At 38.3% G+C, this 13,680-nt stretch overlaps 1 protein-coding gene across 24 annotated transcripts in view; it reads left to right on the top strand.

Moving 5' to 3' along the window:
* Positions 1 to 13,680, top strand: part of LOC140476464 (gephyrin) — a 538,995-nt gene that overhangs the window by 250,551 nt on the left and 274,764 nt on the right. The gene's annotated exons all lie outside the window — the stretch shown is intronic.

Raw genomic sequence — 13,680 nt, 5'->3', positions numbered from 1 at the left:
GAGGCTGGTACAATTGCATTTGGATGGGTAAATGAATAGGAATGCAAAAGTGAGGACTGCAGTTGCAGGAAACCACAGTTTAGATCAGAGTGGTGCAGGAAAAAGCCCTCTGTTGCTTCTATTCCTCATGAAGGGTTTTTGCCGAAATGTCAATTTTCCTGCTCCTCGGGTGTTGCCTGACCTGCTGTGCTTTTCCAGCACCACACTGATCTAAACATATGAATAGGAAGGCTTTGTAGGGATATGGGCCAAGTGCTGGCAAGTAGGTTGAGATTGAGTTGGGATATCTGGTCGTCAAGGACGGGTTGGACCAAAGGGTCTGTTTCAATGCTGTACATCTCTATGACTCTTAGTCCTGAAATAGCAATACAAACAGAGAGATTAAATGTTTCACTCTTCAGTGATGATATTATTAGCCTATCCAGCAGGAAACCAAGAAGGTGAACAATAAAAATGTCCCTGATTGCTTACTTCTGGACAGTTGATATGATCTCCATTATTTGTTATTTTAATGTCCTCTCTTAAACAGATGGCAAGAGACCTGCTCAAAGAGGGTTTGCAGTTCTAGTCTTGATGATGTCATTGTGACTGGACTGCAACTTTATCTTGGATCTAATTGAAAAATTAACTGCAATGTTCCCATCAGAATGAATAGCGCTCATAAGGCATTAAACCCAATTTTGGGTCTCACTAGGAAAGTTTAAGTAATACCCTGGCTGGACACTTCACCATCTCCCCTTGCATGTGCTATCATCGCAACGTTGTGTGGTAGGGTGGATGCAAGACTCCTCCACATGATAAAACTGCAAGCCAGCCGAATTTAAATGATGAGGAGTTAAACTACTCCAAGCCTCATTTCTGAAACCTCTATTGAAAACCTGTCCCAAATTAAAATGGAGCCTAAGCCATAAATTATGTTTTTGATAAAATTGATCATGCACAATCGTTTGAAATACTGGAATGAGGGAGAGGATTAACATGAATATATTAAATTTATGAATACTCTTAAAAGATCATTTTTTCTCATCACTCATTCTCAAAATAATTTTATGGATTTTTATATTTTAACACTGGTTTTAAAAATAATCCCTCAGTCAGGGTGATTATAATATATTTCATAATGACTGAGTTGTAATTTATTTGATAAGTAAATTAAGTTCACAACTTGTAATACTGTTACGTACAGAATGTGTGTATAAGTAAATGTGCAAAAGGATTTTTTAAAAATTAGATGTTTATTTATCTATGTAAGTGTTTCCTTTATTTCACCAGCAATATTTTTTGGCATATGCTGTATGATTTTTAAATTCCAATCAAGTGTGCAGCTGAATATGCTATGTTTGGTTTGGCCCATTTTTTTGTGTTTATTTTATGACAGAAGGGTCAAAATAGCTCCTAAGTCCTCAGCTGTAAAACAGCTGTCTAGATAACAATGATTAGTATGCAGATAACCACTGATTATAAATTTTCAGAAATACAAGCATTTACAGTTAACGTATCCATATTATGCCAACTTGACACTCATACTGCAGTCAAAGCTAGTTTATTGAATTTATACAAAAGATTTACGTTACATCCTGTTGTCAGTTTTTGAGAACAAACTTTTAGGCAAAAAGTCAATGTCAACGTATCGGTGAGAAATTGTTTGGAGTTAAAAGGCGTGGTATTTCTTGCAAGTTGCCAATAATGACTGTGATTGCTGGCCGTGGTTCTGAATTCAGCAGGGGACTGCTGTTCTAGCTTTCTATTTCTGACAACTTAAAGGAGATAAGAGAAATTCTGTAAAAGACTCATTAGATTGTTTGTGTAATCCTGCTCTCAAAGCTAGTGTGAATAATGTGAAATATTAAGGATTTTTGCCAAAAGTCAGAGTTGACTTGTACACAAGATTGATTAGTGATGGAGGCTGGTACAATTGCAACATTTAAAAGGCATTTGGATGTGTATATGAATAGGAAGGATTTGGAGGGATATGGGCCGGGTGCTGCAGGTGGGAATAAATTGGGTTGGGATATCTGGTCATTGTGGACAGGTTGGACCGAAGTGTCTGTTTCCATGCTGTACATCCCCATAACTCTATGACTATATATGATGTTCAGCATGAGGTATAATGAGAAAGTATCACTTGGAAATATGAAGAATGCAAAATATTCTGTTCCTGCCATTCGCCTACCACAAATATTGCTTACCAACACTTAAATGGGAAGGCACTTTATCAGAAGGGCCTCCATTGATTGCAAACCAGCTGAATGCTGGTTGACTTTTCTCAGAAAACTTATGAACCTTTGAGAGTTAAAATTTATTTTGAATTGAATACACTATTTTGCATTCAGTTAAGTAATATATGGATATTGTGATATTATTCTACAAACTTACCCAGTTTAACCAGTTAACCAGTTGTTACCTAAATCACATTGACCAAGGTGGTGCCTGGCACAGATCCCAGTCAGTGCTAATGTGATGAGCTGATCAGTATTGATTCATGGTAGAGCCAGTTCAGATGGCTTTAGTGCTTGCGAATTCAGGAGGTGTTCACTCCCAACTATCTGCATTCTTATGGCAGTTAGGTTTATGTGAATTTTCTTCACGTGTGTTCACAGGATGTTAGAGTTGCTGACAAGAACAGCATTTGTTGACCATCTTTAATTGCCTTTTGAGAAGCTAGTGATGAACTGTCTTGTTGAATCAGTATGATCCATGTGGTGTAGGTACTTCACAGTGCTGATAAAGAGGGAGTTCCAGGTTTTTACCTAGTGACAATGCGTGAGCAGTGATATACTTCCAAGTCAGGACACTGGGCAAATGGGAACTCTCAAGTGGTGATGTTCTCATTTATCTGCCACTCTTGTTGATCCTGGGTTTGGAAGATATTGCAGAAGGATCTTTGCTGGGTTGCTGAAATGCACCTTGCAGATAGTACACACTCCTGCCACTGCATAGCTTCCAAAGGGGATAAGGGCTTAAGGTATTTGATGAGATGCCAGTCAATAGAGTTATTTGATAACATAATTCCAATACTGTTTTGTCTTGAATGCTGTTGGCCTACTTGAGTGATGTTGGAGCTGCACGCATCCAGCCAATGACCTCCTTAATTATATCTTGGCGATGAGGGTAAGGTTTTGTACAGCCATGGGGTGAGTAACTCACTACAGAATTCCCAATTTCCAACTTGTTCTCGTCGACCAGTATTCGTGTGGCTGGTTCAGTTAAGTTCCTGGGCAAGTTTAATCCTCAACTCCATCTCTCCACCAACTGACCCCCAACCATGGTGTGTTAATGTTTATAAATTCATCAATGTTAATGTCTAGCGGAGGCGGTTAGGTTGTTGTTTTTTGCTGATAGGACCTGTGCAAATGTTACTTGGCACTTTTTCAGGTCCTGCTGCTAATGGGCATGGGGTACTTTTTATCTGAGGAGTGATGAATAGTGCAGAATATTTGGAAATAATCTGAGAATTTATGACATTATAATGGAGGAAAAGTCAATTTTGAAGCAGCTGAAGAACATCCTGCAGCAATGTCCCAAAACTAAAGTGATTGAATTCCAACAATTATGACCATCTTCCCTAGTGCCTTTACTCTCTAGTTTCCATTTTGCTAAAGCTCCTTGGTATCAAACTCAATCAAATGTTGCTTGATGTAAAGAGCAGCTAGTCTCACATGACTTGTAGAGGTCAGCTCTTTTGTCCATGTTTAGAATGTTTCTATATCCCTCAACTATACTTGACACCATGTGGGAGAAGCATTTAAAGATTGGGATTTGTGTTGTTGAAGATGTAAAAAGGCAGCAGAGACAATTTGTCCTCTCAAGACTTCTGACTGAATATGATTACGAATGTTTCAGCCTTGTTTTTCATATTGGCATTCTCAGCGTTTGCATCACTAAGGGTTGTGTGGACATTTGTGGAACTTTCCCTTACAGATTATTGCTTAATTATCCAACAGCAGTCATTCATGACCGGATATGATAGGACTGTCAAGCTTTGATCTGATCCTTTGTTTTTGGGTTGCTTAGCTTAGTCTATTGTACTCTGCCTCTACTTTTTAATATGCACTGAGTCCTCTGTTGTAATTTCACTTGGTTTGTTTCTGTTCTTTCAGAATGCCAGGTGCTGCTCCTGGCATGCTGTCGTACATTCTTATTCAAACAAATATTGATCCCTAAGCTTGATGATAATTGTTGAATGAGGGAAATGCCAAGTCGTGAGATTACAGATTGTGGTGAAGTATCATTCTGCTGCTGCTAATGCTCCACAATGCTTCATGGATTCCCAGTGTGAGCAACTAGATGTGTTCTAAGTCTGCCCAGTTTAGAACCATTGTCATAATATACAACACAATGGAGGATATCCTCAATGTGAAGACAGGATTTCATTTCCACAAGTACAGTTGCCACTCCTACCAATACAGACATGGACTGATTGTATGCCTGTTGTTGGTTTGCATGCACCTGTCTCAGGTCCAGTCTGCCAGACTTGAGAGAGGATTAACATATGCTCTCAACATTCCTATCAGTTCCCACTGAGGCTTGGAGACTAACAATCAGTACAGATGCTTTTGGCAACAAAAATAGAAATTGTTGGAAAAGCTCAGCAGGTCTTGCAGCATCTGTGGAGAGAAATCAGAATTAACATTTCAGGTCAAGTGACGCTTTAATTTAAAAATTTGCAAATGACAAGGAACTTGAAAATATTATTGAACTTTGAAAAGGCTATTGGTAAACCTCAAAGGACATATACAGGCAACTGGATTGAGCAAATATGTGATGGATTAAATTTTATACAAAGAATTGTAAAGTAATGCATTTTGGTAGAAAGAATGATTAAAGTTAATATACATTGAGGGATGCTATTCTAGCTGAGAGCTAGGACAGCAGAGATTTTCCAGAGTAGAGGTGCACAGATCATTGAAAGTGGCATTGAGAAAGTGATTTTAAAATATATAAAAGCGATCCCAGGCTTTAGAAATTAGAGCGAAGTGTATGAAAGCAAGGACGTTATGGGCATTGACAGGGTGTCGGAAAGATATACTAGAATGTTTCCAAGGGCGAAGCATTTCATTTAGACTGCAAATAGTTCAGACAAGCTGAGATTCACATCAGAGAAACGAAAGCTAAAAGGAGATTTCATAGAGGTCTTCACATTACAAGGGGTCTGTACAAAACGTGGTGAAGAAACTATTCCCAGTTTTGGAAAGGTCCAGATGAAAGGACCCAGATTCAAAATTTGATAAAGAAACAAAGATGTCATGCGGGGAAAATCGTTTTATGCAATGGGTATTTATAATCTGGAATGCATTGCCTGAAAGTGAGAGGGTGGTGGATTCAATTGTGGTGTTCAAAGGGGATTTGGACTATAAGGAAAAGATTTGCAGAGCTGTGCAGAAAGGATGGATTGAAACTCACTGTGAACTGGCATAGATTTCAAATGACAAATATCTATCTTCTTTTTATGATTTTTTTTATCTTTTAGGATTCATTCACCTGCCACTGAGCCACTGTTTGTGATGGTCATTGAAATCCCCAACCATCATCTATGCCCTTTACACCCTGACTGCATCTCCCAAGTGATATCTGTTGTGGTTACTTCTAATGGTCAACCATGGGAGTCTTAAATACAGGATTTCAATTATTTATTCATTAGTATACAGGAAAAGAGTGTATTCTTAAGTGACTTAAATGAAAATACCACAACACAAGAAATTGGTCAATTTCAACATCTTTAATCATATTTGCAAATCTTGTCAGTATACGCAGTCAACAGATGTCTGTGGCACTTGGTACATATTTGTTTACCCAGATGCAGATCGCTTTATTATATCCTAGCCTGATACATTTTGCTTCAACTCTTATCTGTTTACTGTCTTCAACCTCATTGTCATCTAATGAGTTAATCATTTTTGGGCCTTTCTAGAAGGTTCCTGTTGTTCTCAGCCTTTATTATGTGCAAAGTTCACCTGGCGAAGTCCACTCTTTTAACTTTATTGTGAACACACAAATCGCTGTTTAGCCCTTAAAAGCTAATTCACTTTTCCACATCAATGTGGAGGAGTACTGACTCATCTGCTGAGACAGGGCAAGAAAATAGTATCAACAGAAGATTTCCCTACCCAAGTTTGACCTGATGCCATTGAACTTCTTGAAGTCTTGGTCCATATTGAAGATTCCCAAAGACACTCCATCATGACTGTTTACCATGTGTTATCATCAATTGTAATTCTGTCCTACCGGTGGGACAAGACATACTCAACAATGGTGATGGAGATTCCTGGCACAGTGGGTGTAAGATACAATTTAGTAAGTTACACTATTGCATAAATTGCACGACTAGTTCCTTGGACAGCTTTCCCACTTTTGGCACAAAGTTCTCAGAATACAGTGAGAAGGATTTTGGGAAATCGCTAGGCTGGGTGTGCCTTCATCATTTCCCAGTACCTAGATCGAGGTCTAGTGTCCACCAATTTTATTACTGAACAGAGTACCTCACACAAATAAAACAAGTAAACATTTTGATGTAACTTTTTTTTAAGTTTATAAATGATTCATCCATAACCTCTGTAAGAGTTTGGGTTCAGAAGCAACAGAGACTTAAAATAGACGGTAAATTGTCCATGAGCAATTTTATGATTATTTATGAAGAAGCAGGTTTAGGTATGCTGCATTAACTAACGAGACAGGAAAGACATACAACCCATAACAGTTGAGGTTCAGTAACACCAGAGGACAGTGAGCACACAGTGTGTGATAATAGTGCTTTGTGATGGCAGCACACTGCTCTCTAGCAAAGTGCAAGGGAACTCTACCCTCAGTCTTACTCTTTCACGGTCCATCCTCCATTTGAAAGAAGGAGCTGCCTGACAAGATCATTTACGTGGTTTGATTACCAGGGACTGGTGATTCACCCTGTATCAGGCACATGCTTAAATGTTCATAACCAACAAATCTTTGGCAAGTACCCAAGATGCCAGGATGGTCACATCAGAAAGTGTCTGAAATGTTAATTCTGATTTCTCTCCACAGATGTTGCCAGATCAGCTGAGCTTTTACAGCAACTTCTGTTTTTGTTTCTGATTTATAGCATCAGGAGTTCTTTCGGTTAATATTACCTACTTCACTATTGATCATTGAGACCACCTACTTACTTAACTGTGGTATAAATGAAAGCTCCCTATTTATTTTTGCACGAGTCTTCTCTTTATAAAAAAAATTGTCTCAGATTTCTCACTTCTTAGTTTGCAGGTTCCTAAGCACTTAGTGTATTGTTCATCAAAGATTGTCCATGACTGATACATGTCCTTAACTCTTGTCTGGTTTCTTACTTATTGGAGCAAATGATGGTTTTCTGTACTTGGCTGATGTGTTAATAATGGTGAGAGAGCTGTTTTTCTGTATATGCGTGCTGCTGTATGAAAACAATACTGTTACACAGTTTAGACTTTAACTAATGGTAACGGAAAAATTGTACTGTCAGTTCACTCTGATCTTTCTTGCACACGTTCCCATTAATTAGGCTTTGAAACCTACGTGCTCTGATTTTAGCAAAAAGGGTGGTTGTTCTCATGGGAATATTTCAAATGCACTGATCACGTTTTTTTCCTTTAGTGGCTCTGACATTCTTGTCTACATGATGTGAGTTGATATACGAAACACAAACTTTGTCCTCAAACTACAAGTAACCAAACTTCAAATGAATATAATAAACAAGTAACCATTACCTCAGAGTTTGGCTAATAATCATATCTAAAGTAATTATTCCCCCTCAATTACCCCAAATAAGCTCATTGTTGAGGAGGGTCTTCATTCAAAAGAGAAATATTTTCCTAGCATATGGCTTGTTGCTCCTTTCAATGTACATTGTCCCTTAGAAATGTAATTCTTGAAATCCATTGTATTTGGGGTAAATGTAGTTATGAGTCTTTAGTTCTTTGTAGTTACTAGACCCTTTGGATGTAAGGCTGTGTTATGATGCATTTCTGCGTTATGGATTGTTGTTGACATTCATGCTAACTATTGTACTGTACTGCATGATAAACTTAGTGCTGAAAAGATCTTGGCTTTCATTTAGGGTAAGCAGATACTTATCAGGCCTGTCAGAAATAAGTGCATAAACAGAAGGAAAAACTTGCACAGACTTAATAATCCTGTGCTGTCTGCTTCACACTTTAATGTGGGCATTTTGGAGACCTTTTTATACAATGACACAGTGTTATGCGATCTTGCTTTCACATTGTATATTTTTTTCCATTTAATTAGCTAAAACTGCTTAATATAAAGCATAGCAAGAAAATATTGTACATGGTACGACATGTCATGGTGTTTTATTGGTAAAGTACATACACAAATTATGCTTTAGCAATACCTCTCAGAATATTATTAAACAGGTCAATTGACTTCAATATTCACACGCTAATAAAGTGAGAACCTACTTTTCAATAACAATTAATTGTATATTTTAATGCATTATAGACAATACAAACAGCCTGTCTGTAAAACTGTTGTCATGACCACAAGTCAGAATTCCAAAGTGCTGTGGATATTTTTGATTTTATTCCAAAGTGTGTTCTTTTAACAAAGGTGACTGCTATTGAGGAATGATAATCACAATGCAAAAACTACTGTGTGGCACCAGTGAGATGTAGCATGCAAAGATATCAAAGAAACCTGAAACAGCATGGACTATAATCTCTGTGACTACAAACATGAGAGGTTGACAACCCCTGCTGAACAGAAAACCAAGCCCTTCATTTTGTGCCTTTTTTTCCCCTAGAATAATATGCAAGGACAGGTGTTAAATAGTCAGGTTCACCTCCACTGGAGTTGGGGATGAAAACTTTTAAGTGTACTAGCCTGGGTTCGAATATTAGTGTACTATGATGTCCATGGTAGAAGGACCGACTCTTGTTACCCCTCTGTTGCAACTAAAGACTCTCACTCCTTGTGCTGCTGCATTTGAGACATAACACTGTGGATGTATTTTCAGTATACTGACTGCAACAGATCAGGAGGCAGTACTCCACTGTCTTTTCAAGGACAATTAGAGATTGACAGTAAATGCTAGTTTTACTAGTGATGCCTATATCCTGTGGCGTTATTTTTTAAAAGTTAGATAAAGGCCATTGGCTGATACCCTTGGCATCAGATTCAGTGACAGGAGGAAGGAATTGTAATACCAGTTTTTATTTATTTACTGTGAACAACTATTATTCTGGATTTTGTCTAGTCATGCAGTTAATCAGTACTGCTTTGCGAATAATATTATATATCTGGAACTAAATTGTGCATATGTGTCATTTTTTTTATTGTGGAGTAGCATTAAAACTTGCAGTTACTTTACATTGCAAGATGCAAGCATTTCTTCAATGTAAACTTCAGCATTGTTGATGTGGAGGTGCCGGTGTTGGACTGGGGTGGACAAAGTTAAAAATCACACAACACCAGGTTATGGTCCAACAGGTTTATTTGGAAGTCCTAGATTTTGGAGTGCTGCTCCTTCAGGTAATTAGATTTTCCTTGGGGCCAGTGTTTGCACAGGAGATCTGTAATGTTCAGTTGCTTGATGCACTTGTACTATTGAAGTGTCACCATTCCCATGCAGAAGTAATTTTGCAGCAATATTGTTTTTGATAGTTCTATTTCATGAATTCCAATGTTTTGATCCATTTCCATAAACCCAAAGTCCTATTTGGTGTGAAAGTATACAGAGAAACTGAATGCTTCAATAGTTAATTAAGTGTGTACAGTACTTATTTCTGATGTACTGTGAGAAGAATACCTGAATTAATACTTCACCAAGGGGAGAGTGGGAAGCAAGCCAAGGGATAATTTGGGGGAAAAAAATGAATTACATGAATGTGCATGAGTTTTCAGCAGAAATTGGCAGATGTTGGCAGAAACAAATAATGTATAATTGGAGGGTGCAGCAGTCTAGTGGTTAGGTCCAGAGACTTGGATTTCCAACTGGGGCATATGTTTGAATCCCACCATGAATTTGAAATCAGTTGATAAATAAATATAAGAAATGAAAATCCATTATCAGTAATGATAAAAATATGTGTTCCTGTAAATCATAAAGCTATTGGATTTTTGTTTTTAAAAAATAACCCAAATGGTATACTCATTTCTTTTAAGGAAGGAAGATGGATTAGCAACAAATTGGTTGATGAGGACAAGAGGACAAAGTAGGATGTTCTTAAATAGTCTGGCCAAGATGTGACTCCTGACCCACAGAAATGTGGTTGACCTTGAACTGCCCTCAGAAATAACTTAGCAAGCTATTTGATTGGATCAAGCCACTGCAGAGAAGAATATGAGTCAAGCCAAATGGGCTGGCTTGCATTGTGCAAAGCATCAAAATGGGACATGACAAAGGCACACCGCACCCAATTTACCCTGCTACGTCATCCTCACTAAAACCAAAGAACTTGCACCAAATTTGGAAGCACCCACTCTTTCATACTGACATAATCATACTTATCAACACTAATATCCCAGGCTTTTCCATCGCAGTCCCACACCAGAGTATGCAGTGGTACACTGTCAGGAAGGAGTGGGTCTTGTAATCTTCAGTATCAACTCCATATATAGTTTCATGTTATTAGGTCCATAGGCAAATAAACTTTGTGTTAATTAGTACTCTGCTTCCCTTAGCTAATGAATCAGTGCCACTCCATGTTGAACACTACTTTATAGAATCCCTATAGCATGGAAACAGGCCCTTTGACCCAATAAGTCAGCACTGACCTTCTGAGGAGTATCCCACCCAAACCCATTCCCCATTACACTACATTTACCCCTAACCTACACATCCCCGAACACTATGGGCAATTTAGCTTGGCCAGTTCACCTCACCTGCACATCTTTGGATTGTGAGAGGAAACCAGAGCACCCAAAGGAAACCCACGCAGTCATGGGGAGAATGTGCAAACTCCACACAAACAGTCACCCGAGGCTGGAATCAAACCAAGGTCCCTGATGCTGTGGGGCCGCAGTGCTAACCACTGTGCCACCCACTTAATGAAATACTGATTACAGCAAAAGCGCAGAATGAGTGATTCATTGCCACCATTAATGACTGAGTTTGCTGAGTCCTAAAGAGGAACTTTCTGCTACATTAGGCTGGCTATAGAAGTGAGGGAAGCAACATGAGAGGAAACACTTCACATCTTGACCTCACCAACCTTCCTGTTGCAAATGCTTCTATCCATGACAGTGTTCCATTTTTATATTGTCAAACCACTCATCGTATTGTGTGGCACTACCCTGTTCTGGGTGAGAGATTCAGAATACATCTAGCACCTAAAACCTCAGGATCCATCAACAGCAGCAGAACTGCATTCAACTGCAATCCAAAATCTCATAGAATAACACATGTCACACCCTACCATCAAGCAAATAACTATCCCTGATTCAGTGAGATATGTAGAAGAGCATGTCAGGATAACGACCACATGTGTCTGAAAACTGGATGCCCAATTGGTGAAACTGAGACAGAAATAAGAGTGTGCATAACAGTGGAAGTAGTATGACAGCTACACATCTCTACAATGTCACAATTAAGAGATTTCAAAACTCTGCGGTCCTTTCACATCCAGCCATGAACAGTGAACAGTTATTGGAAGGAGGATATTCGATGAACATCCTCATCAATGAATTAACCCAGCACAGCCAGACGAAAAACAAGTCTGAAACATTTGCAACCGGAAGTGCTGGGGAATTGATTCACCTGAGCCTCCTCCTGAGGCCCCATCACAGGTCATTGGATATTCACCTCACTGTTTGTCTCATTATAACTTGCCAAAAGTAGGAAACATAATTTTGTGATAGAATGGCAATAGTTAGATTCCTTTTGAAATATCATAAAATTGGTTAAACACATCATTTTGGTTACAAGTTATGTGTCATATTGGATGAGGTCACATAAGGTCTGACAGGAAATAATTAATTTTGAACTTGAGCATTGTTGATCAATGCTTTCAAAATGTGTAAAAGTAGTAAATTCATCTTGACAAGAACAGATGTAAAGCAACTAGTGTTTCAATATGTTGCACACCTAAGGTAAAATGGTGCTTATCTAAATGGTCTTTGACAGCTTACGTTTTGTTAAAATTACCTCAAAATAATCACAACAGAGTAATCTAACTGAAAGTGATTTTTATGGCAGTATAAACAAGATGAGCAGTATATAACTGTTAAGTGAAGTTTTCACTTCAGTGACAGACCTAAGAACACTCCCTGATATGTGTACTGTTTCAGTGTAGCTCTTTCTGGTTTTGGTGTACTTTTCTGATGATAACTGCTGCTTTGTCCTTGACAAAGGATAGAATCATAATAACAAAAATGTATAGTAAAATAAAGTGGTGATATTTTAAATTTGAGAAGGTTGAAGTGATTGTATTTGGATGCCACCACAAACTGAATTCCTTGTTCCCTGCTTCCATCTCGCATAATAGTCTTAGACTCAGCAAGACCATTTGCAACCTGAGTGTTGTGTTTGACAATGGGTTGAGATTCTGCACCAGTGCCAAGACTGCTTACTTCTATCTCTGCAACATTTCTCAGCTCTAACCCTGCCTCAGCTCATCTACTCAAACCCTTCACCATGTATTATTTCTAAGCTTGTCGAGCCCACTGGTCTCCATGTTGACTCACATCTTCCACCCTGCATAAACTTGTGCCTGTCCAAAATGCTGTGCTAATATCGCAACACGTAAAGTCTCATTTTGCCGTCAACAATTTTCTTTCTAAGCAATCTGCTTAGGTTGTATACAAATCAGCTCTTTTAAAATACTGTGCACTAGCAGCCTCCAAATATATTCAAGGCGCCACAGACTGAAACAGATTACCTGCATACTTCAGATAAAATTAAAGGTTATGTTGCTCGTCACCTCTCTGCTCATTGAGCTTCACTGCCTATTCATCTAAAAAAGCCTCAATTTTAAAATCTTCCTTTGTGTTTTCAAATCTTTCCATGGCTTTTTCACCCTCTTCTTTCACCCCCGCCCCTCTCAACCTCCACCACCCCCACTTCCACCCCAATCTCCTCTGTAATCTTCCCAGAGTCATAATCACACAAGATCCCTGCAATCACTGAATTCTCATCCCTTGTGCATTCCTGCATTTAGTCTCTTCACCATAGGCAGCCATGTTTACAACTGTCAAGACATGAAATTAAACTTACGCTTTTCTCTAACTCACTTTGTTCCTTTGAGAAATTCGTAAAATTTACTTTTTATCAAGCTCTCAGTCATTTTTCTTCATTTCCTCTTTGGGCCACTGTCGATCACTGTCATAAATAATGTGACTCTGCATTGGGGCACTTTATTAAACAAAATATGCTGTGACCATGTAATTTATTATATACAGTTGATTATCTTGATCAGTAATTATTTATAAATGGGTAAAGAAGAAAAATGCTTCTGTACTAATGCGAGAAATGATTTGAAAATCCAATCCTTATTAGTCACTTGGGAAAACATTTCCACCAGAATAATTTCATCGTCTCAGAATTATTATCTGTTGTTTAGTTTCATGCTGTTTCATTGTAACTTTGTGACAGTGAGGCCCCTTTCAATTCAAATTGTATTGGTTTTTCAAAATATATATTTCATCTTCTTTAAGCATTGTACTGGCCTTTTTATGCCACAACTTTCAACAATGTTTTGCTTTTTGCTATTCTCTTGCTAA

The sequence above is a fragment of the Chiloscyllium punctatum genome, chromosome 4 (genome assembly GCF_047496795.1).
Source record: "Chiloscyllium punctatum isolate Juve2018m chromosome 4, sChiPun1.3, whole genome shotgun sequence".
Classification (NCBI taxonomy): domain Eukaryota; kingdom Metazoa; phylum Chordata; class Chondrichthyes; order Orectolobiformes; family Hemiscylliidae; genus Chiloscyllium; species Chiloscyllium punctatum.
Note: the sequence above shows the minus strand (reverse complement) of the source record. Positions and strands in the feature narration are given on the sequence as shown.